Here is an 8,485-nt window from a genome sequence, read left to right as displayed (position 1 = left end):
CTATTAAACCCTCAGAATTTTTAAGGTAGTTCTTTCAGATCAAGAGCTGCCTTTCTTTGTATATTCGGAGTGCACTAGCTCCCTAAATATAATTATGACAAGTTCTACCGCTTTAAACAAGTGAGGGCAGCTCTAACAGTTCCTTCGTAGAAGAAGTTGTACAGGGTGTATTCACGGCCAAGTCTTAACGGGAGTGCTACTGTGTTTAAAACGAGGTGGGCAGCAATAATTCATTCAGTGAGTGACTGAAACAACGGAGCTGATGGAGATAAAGAGTGCAATTTGCATGTGGTTGTCTTTCCTACAGGGGCTGGGTGTGCTTGTAAAGAAGTGTGACCTAAGAACTTCATGTGGGGCTGGAGAGATGGCTCAGCATTTAAGAATGCTTACTGTTCTTACAGAGAACTCAGTTCAGTTCTCAGCACCCACAGGGCAGCTCAAATCTGCCTGTCACCCAAGGTCCAGGGCATTTTCTGTTCTCTACTGGTCTTCTGGAGTTTCTGCAAGTACATAGTGCACATGAATTCACATTCTCTCTCTCTCTCTCTCTCTCTCTCTCTCTCTCTCTCTCTCTCTCTTCCTCCCTCTCTCTCTCTCCTTCTCTCTCTCTCTCTCTCTCTCTCTCTCTCTCTCTCTCCATTCCTCCCTCTCTCTCTCCTTCTCTCTCTTTTCTTTCTCTTTTCTTCCCTCCCTCCCTCCCCCCTCTTTTCCTCTCTCTCTCTTTCTCTCTCTCTCTCTCTCTCTCTCTCTCTCTCTCTCTCTCTCTCTCTCTCACACACACACACACACACTAAGCAAATTTTTAAAATTTATTTAAAACCCTTCATGTACAAGTGTGTACTGGGATTCGTGGATGTAAGCCTGAAACCCTTTTGATATTTCCTGTAATGTTTTTAGAGGTGTTATATTGAATTCTGATTGATTAAATTAGCCCTTCCAGGTAAGATTATAGACTCTCATACTTTGGCCTATATAAAGTTATCTCCAATATTTCAAAGAATGTCAGGGTGCCAAAGTACAAGGCACCTACTCTCTGTCCCTAAGAATCCTTTAAGACTTTCTGTGGCTACTCCCTTATGATTCAGCCTGTCTTCATTTCCCCTGACCTTTCTGAGTCACATCTCAGATAAGATATTTTCTGGAAGGGCATGTTCTTATAGAGCAGGATTTGACTGAACTGTTTATCCCTGCACACTTTATGCTTATTCCTGTTGGTACTACACCAACTTGCAAATGCTTTGTTCTGTGGTTCCTCTATGGACTTTAGGTATTTTGGCATTGGGGACTACGATTACCTTGCTAAACACAATACCAAATGAAAAGATGAATAAACACATCAGCAAATAATGTTGCGTTATCCAAGTTGTTTCTTCATCACTGTTCTACATTTAAAAAAAGCCATGCTAAACTATTCAGAAAGAGCTTGCCCCACATCCCTGAGAAATACCACATCTGGGCAGCCACGTGCAAGGAGTCAGTTGCCTTCCCCATCCACACTTCCCTCCCCAGCTGTGCTCTTAACCACCGTGACCACAAAAGTGGGGAAATTACAGAGTGAAAAGGGGCAAGAATTTCCCAAGCTTCATTTCTTGAAAATTATCTACATTTAATTTTGTTTATTGATAAAATTGATTCATTTAAGCTCTACAATAAAGTCAATCTTAACTTCTGAATTACAACACTGTGTGCCTTTGTGTAGACTTATGTATGCTGTTTGAAATAGCAGCCAGCCGTAAAGACAAAGAAAGTGTTGAGCATAAAGCTTGGTGAGTCCAAGGAACATGCTGGTACTCCTCAAAATACTGACAGCAAAATGTGAAGCAAACAACAAGCACATCCCCTGAGGCTTGGAAAATAGCCTGAAAGTTCTTTCTGTGGAAACACTCGAGTTAATCTGGAACACTCCTCAACTATAATTATTGTACCAATCTTTCTATATTCAAGATAAATATTTGTCAGCCTGAAATGCAGTAGATCTTGTAGGATTGAAAAGGACTTTTGTTGCTGTCAATTTTGTTCCTACAACATATTAGCTGTGTTAGGCATTGGATTAAAAATTTTAGAATACTCTTAAGTATTTTAGTGCTAAATTTACCTTCTGGTGGGGTAAATTATTACTTTTAGAGATCAAGAGATAAATAATTTAATTATACAAAAGTTCAGTAAGTTCTGTAACATGACATTAACACACTGTAAATCTTACATCGGCATAATAACTTTTCATAAATTTAATAAGTTGCAACACAGATTTTAATATTATTAGCACTTTATTTTTAAATAGCTAATAAAATTCTAGTAGAATTTAAGCCAACTTTTATTCTCCATTATGAGCTATTAAGATATACCAATAGACTTAAGGATAGAACAAAAATTCTACTACCATCACATTTAATATTAATCTATAAATCCTAGATGATGCAACTAGAGAAGAAAGTGAAGCAAGAAGAAGAAATACTGAGTGAAGAGGTAGCAAATATATTATCATTGAAACCTGCAATAGCTTCATGCTTGGAAAATATCAAAAAGTAGAGTAACTTCATAAAGAGTTGAAGCTTCATAAAGTATTTTACTTGCAGTGTTTCTATATCTTCATTTACTCCTTGAAATCATTATTGAGTGTTTAATATTACACTAGCATAATGTTTGGTTTTGCACCATATTCAATGAGCATCAACCTCTATAATTTAACAAATAAAAACCACCCAATCTCATTCTTAAAAAGTCATCACGTTTAATAACAATTCCTTTAAATTTTAAGTGTGTACTGTTTACATCATTCCACAGCTCCCTTCTACCATCCTTTCTTTGTACTCCCTCCACCCCACTTCACAAATACACAGCCTCTTTTTCTTTCATCATTTTTATTATGTGTGTGTGTGAACAAATATATAAGTATAATGAACTGAGTCTAACTAGTGTCACTCCTTTGTGTATGCTTTTCGGGCTCACCTCTTGATATTTGGTGACCAACTAAGGGTCTCATTTTTATTTATATCTCATTATTCTAAGCATAACAAAAATAAATAATATTCAATAGTAACCTATACAATTCTAGAGAAGAAAAGAATTTATAAAATACTAACTGTCAGGGCCCAAGAGAGGATTTATGTATTAAGAGCAATGGCTGTTCTTCCAGATTACCCAGGGTAGATTTCCCAGCACCAACACTGTGATTCATAAACAACTGTATCTATAGTTACAGGCAATTCAGTACCTTCTTCCAACGTCTGTGGGCACCAGGCAGGCATGCAAATAGTATATAGACATGCATGCTTGCAACACATATACACACAGAAAATGGATTTTAAAATTTTTAAATAATCAAAAAACTAATTATAGAAGTGGTTTTTTAATTTGATTCAGTAGAAATTAATAATCTATGATATAGAGCACATAATATTTGGGTTGATGTCTAATCACAAAAATGCAACCTAGCCCCAAATTTTGAGACCTATTTATTTTTATTATATGTGTAAAGATGTTTTTACTTGCGTCTATATGTTTATGCACCAGGCATGTGCCTGATGTGTATTGAGGCTAAAAGAGGGAATAGGGCATCAGATCTGGATCACCATGTGCATACTGGGAATCAAATCCTGGTTCTCTGGAAGAGCAGTCAGTGCTTGTAAATGCTGAGTCATCTCTCATGCCCCATTTCCACTTTTTGAGGAAAAAAAATAAATTATTTAATAAATGACTTTGGATCAATACACTGTATATTTGTAGGTAAAGAAGAAAATTATTTTGCCTTGGAACTCTTATTCTAAGCCAAAGTCCACATCATTTAGAAAAGTATTTTAAGGATGAAAACAAATTTTGTAGATGATGTGACTGGATGATCTGTTGCATAAAGGAGGAGCCACCCGCCCAGCTAGCTTTACCCAAAATAATTACACGGAAACTGTATTCTTTTAAAAACTGCCTGGCCCATTATCTATAGCCTCTTTTTGGGTAACTCAAACATATTGATTCAACATATTAGAAATATTATTATTTCTAATAATCTGTATCTCACCATGAGGTCATGGTTTACCGGGAAAGATTCAGCATGTCTGACCTGGCAGCTTCATGGCAGGCAGCTCTCTGACTCTGCTTTCTTCCTCCCAGAATTCAGTTCTGTCTTCCCCGCCTACCTATGTTCTGACCTATCAGGCCAGGCAGTTTTCTTTATTAACCAATGAAAGTAGCACATAGACTGTTAACCCTCCTCCATCAATGGTCTTATAATTTTTGGGTGTGGAAACATTTCTAAGTCAGGCATGAAACAGGAGCAAGAGAAGTAAAGGATTAAAAAAAAATTCAGAAAATTTAGAAAGCTTGTGATTGTATTATTAAGCTTTAATTTTTTTTTCAGCAAGAGAAAAGATAATAATAAGCTAAAAAATGCAGCAACACTACAATGGTAAAAGGGGAGAAAGGTCCATAATGTCCACAAATTCTTACAATATTAAGTGTCCAAAAGGGAAATGAGCAAGACTCACAGAAGAAATAAAACTGATTAAAATATAAGAACACAATCATACTGACAATAAAGAAACAGCAAAGAAATGAAGGTGTCCATGAGTTGCCTTCCTCTTGAAACTAACAACCTAAATTAGCTGAACTCTCCACAGAGGAGTCAAAAGAGGGGCAGTGCAAAGGTACCCCAGTAATCAGTTACACTCCATATTATCATCCAAACGTATTATGTGACCAAATCTAAGGCCAAGAAGGAAAGAAACACACTGCCCATGCACAGAAATCACCTGCCAAAGTGGTGAGCAGGGAAAGGGCTAAGAAGCAAAGACATTCACCCCAACTTCCTGGTCACACATGAGAACAACTCAGGCCACACTAATCAGACAAAAATGTTTCCCTCTGAGGAAGCTCTCCCTGTTTCCCTGACACTGCAGGGGCCATGACAGCCATTTTCCCATCACTTAGAAAATGCATGTCTACGTAAAATTGGGAATAAAATATTCTGAATATTCACATGTATTAAATAAAAAATGTAGTTGTGATAATAAAGGAAACAGGGTTGTCTATACCTGAATTGGGAAGTTCTGAGGAAGAAAAACGTGGTCAGAATGTGGAAAAGAGGATGAGTTAAAAAAAAAATGATCTGTTCGTCCCCTTAGTATGATTGGTCCAACTGAAAAGTGCACATTCTTCAAAGAGCAGTTCTTCCGGGGAGAACGCTGTGCTCTGGTTGACCTGGAAACAGCAGCATCACTGTAACTGAGGACAAAATGGGAAACCTGATCCAATCAGGAATGATAAAACAGGAAGGAAAACAAACAAGTATCTAAAATAAGAATGTATGTGTGTATATATATAGATATATAATGCTTATTCATATGTACATACACACGCACACACTAGAAGCATTAAAATGAGAGTGTGCTGTTTTTAAAGTTGAAAAGAGAAATGTTTTCCAGACTATTACTGGGGAAGCAGTAAAATAAGCTTCTATTATTTCTCTTGCTTTCTTTTTCATTTAAAATGATACAATATATGCCATCAAGATGGCTCGTTGAGAAAAAGTACTTTCCACGCAAGCCTAATGATCCAGGTTTGATTCTAGAAACCATGTGAAAAGGCAAGACAAAGTGATGCACATCTGTAACACCAACATTCCTCCAGCAAGAAGGAAGATGGATAGGAGACAATCACCAGGGTGCCATTGGGCCAGCTAGCACTGAGCACACAGTGTGACAGAAGCAAAAGAGACTTTGTCTCAACGACAAGGTAGAAGGAGAGAAATGAACCCCCAAAGATGTCTTCTGACTTTCACATTCATGACGTGGTGCATATGACCCCATCACACACACATGAACTATACATAATAGCAACATTAATGAAAAAATAAAGCACCTTTCAATATAGTTCTTAGTTGGAATCAGAATTGTCATTCCCACTTTTGTCTGTAAAATTGGGAATACTGAGTGTGTTTCCATTCTGATTGATGGATCATGTCATAAAATCATTTTTATGCTGCACATGACATTTACTCTAATGCACCTGTCTAATTTTAATCATAAGAACTCTCAGTTATGTGTTAGCATAAAATGGTAAATAAGGGATTCTCTGTAAAAGTTTCTTGAGGACACAGTTTGTATTTTTGTTTACACATATCAAACCAGTTCAGACTGGATGCCACTTTCTTCTGTCCAGTCAAAGGAAGAATGAAATAGAATTAAATTCTACTTTTTGTTAGGGTACGAGAAGCAATTCCATTGCTTAGAGAGAGATGCATATGTAACCTAATGCAATTAGCACCCTGGGGTTGCCAGGTGCATATCGTTTAGAGGGTGGAATGTGTGGGTAGTGTACATGTAGCTGACAGGTGAGGCCATCAGGCTGCCCAGTGCACTGGAAGGATGTGAATATAGCCCAAAGCAAAATCCTAGGTTATTAAGCTATTCTCAACTTGGCCAGCCTCACTTTTTCAGATTCTTTGATGTACAGATTTTTAAATTTTAAATATTAATACATGAACTCAGGATAAAGCTCAAGAATAATTTTATTGGATAGTTTGTGAGGGGAAAAAAAGAGTAGACAAAGATCTTGGCAGCTGTCAAGATGTGTTGAGAGAGGGGTAAAGATGGAGTTTTGTTTTCTGAGCCAGAGGTGAAGACAGCAGACAAGATTGCAGTGGAGCTCCGTGAGCAGCAATATGAAAATAGCGATGTTCTCTATAAAATGTGAGATGCCCAGCGTGTCAGGGAAACCAAAAGTAGGATGATAAATATGAAAAGGGAAAAGAAACAAGTTACTCTTTCATGCACAAAGTAGATAGGCTTAGCAGTTGCTATGTGCAAATTTCTTCTGGGGAGACGCAACACCTACTTCTACTCACCCCAAATAGGGAACTCACTACATACCAAAGCACATAATTCCATTGAAAACTGCAAATGACCATCCCAGTGACCACTATTACTGACCAGAGCAGTGTACACTACACTGAAACCACACTGACCGCTATAACTAACAATCACAGTAACCACTATAACTGACCACCACAGTGACCACCACAGTGACCACAAGGATTGAGCATCACAGTGAATACTACAATTGGCCACATCAACGGCAACCACAGTGACCACTATGACTATTACAGTGACCACTCTCACTGACCACCACACTGACCACCACACTGACAACTATGACAGACTATCACATTGAACACTATCACTGGCCACTGCAGTGGTCACCAAACTGTCAATTATGACTGACTATTACAGTAAACACTATAACTGACCACTGCGGTGGCCACAGTGTTGACCACTATGATTGACTATTTCACTGAGCACTAGCACTAAACACCTCAGTGATAACTACAGTGACCACTATGTCTGACTTTATAATGAACACTACAACTGACCACTACAGCAAACAGAATAGTGACCACTGTGGCTGACCACATCAATGACCTGCACAGTGACCAATATTCCTCCCATATTCTCATGTGTCTTCAGATGTACCATGTTTCTTTTGACCTTCAGCCTTCAGCCTGTCCTCTGGAGGTTATGACTCAGAATTTTCTCTCCTTATTTGGAGGGTCATGACCTTGACAGGTGAGGGAGGCTCCTGCTGACTCCTATCAATCACCCACCAAGCTGTTTATAAAGATAGACACTAACCAGATTGTCACCATGTCTTTATTCATATACTCAAGAGGACATCCATTGTCTACATCAGAAATTATCTTATTGTCCACGGATGCTGCCATTTTAATTCAGAAAGCTGACATTTGTGTTATGTTCCAAAGAGTGCTTGGAAAGCCGCTAGCTTCAAGTTTCCTTTTATTGAATTTGACTTTTGGTTTACACATACAAAACAAGTTCATAACAAGATGAGACATTCTGGTAGGTCCCCTATCACAGAGATGACTGGATATATGGTTTTTAGGTAACAGAACTTCAACTCCAATACCCCTCTTCTCCTTAGAGGATAGGGTGATGAAAGTCCAGAATTCCTACATAAATGATAGAATTCTCTACTAATAAGCCATATTTAGAATCTATGAAGGTGCTCAATCTTAACTACCTTATTGTCATTTAATAGATGCCCATTATTAAGTAAATACAAGGATTTTAGAAGCTCTTTTTCATGAACCCACAACAAAGACCAAAACACTAAGCAGATTCACCCTCCAGGCACATACAGCTGAAGCATAGGAGATGTTGATACACCGTAGAAGATACCTTTGAAAACGTAAGTTAGAGTAAGAGTACATCATGTATAAACTTAGCTGCCAGCTGAGATGCCTGAATTTACCAGTGAGATAACACTTGCAAATTAAAAGTTGCAGTAGACAACTACTAATGATTTAAGAAATTATGTGAAATGATTGTATTTAAATTGATGTGTCATTATGTCAAAACATGGGATCTATTAAACAAAAGCAATTGGCCTTTCTGAGCTGATTTTTCCATCTTTTGTAACTATCTTTATTAAAAAAATGTACTTGGAAAAAAAATTATGTGAATGAACTAACTAAACT

This window comes from Myodes glareolus, chromosome 15 (assembly GCF_982192425.1).
Source record: "Myodes glareolus chromosome 15, mMyoGla1.1, whole genome shotgun sequence".
NCBI lineage: Eukaryota > Metazoa > Chordata > Mammalia > Rodentia > Cricetidae > Myodes > Myodes glareolus.
The sequence above is the reverse complement of the archived record's forward strand: the minus strand, read 5'-3'. Positions refer to the sequence as shown.